The sequence below is a fragment of the Cystoisospora suis genome, assembly GCF_002600585.1.
Source record: "Cystoisospora suis strain Wien I chromosome Unknown contig_5406, whole genome shotgun sequence".
In the NCBI taxonomy this organism is placed as follows: domain Eukaryota; phylum Apicomplexa; class Conoidasida; order Eucoccidiorida; family Sarcocystidae; genus Cystoisospora; species Cystoisospora suis.
The window spans coordinates 5,483-5,715 of NW_027158196.1; the positions used below are offsets into that span (position 1 = coordinate 5,483).

Below are 233 nucleotides of genomic sequence, written 5' to 3' on the forward strand. Positions count from 1 at the left end.
CATACGTGCATACATACATACGTGCGTACATACATACACCATGAATGTCTATCCGTCCATACACCTCTATCAATACAAGATCGTGAAGTGTCTCTAGATGTCTTCCTACATCTGGAGTGTTGAAGAGCACTTACGAAGAATCTTCTCTACATCTCTGTCTCGTTCTCACTCTTTCGTCTTTCTTTCTTTCATACTTTCTTTCTGTCTGTCTCTTCAGTTGCTTCTCCACGTAC

The 233-nt window shown here is 41.2% G+C and overlaps 1 protein-coding gene across 1 annotated transcript in view; it reads right to left on the minus strand.

Moving 5' to 3' along the window:
* Positions 1 to 204, minus strand: part of CSUI_009202 (uncharacterized protein) — a 5,189-nt gene extending 4,985 nt beyond the window's left edge. The window contains exon 1 of the mRNA XM_068069318.1: positions 135 to 204. The gene's annotated coding sequence lies outside the window, so the exon portion shown is untranslated. The remainder of the gene's footprint in view (positions 1 to 134) is intronic.
* Positions 205 to 233: the final 29 nt, after the last annotated feature.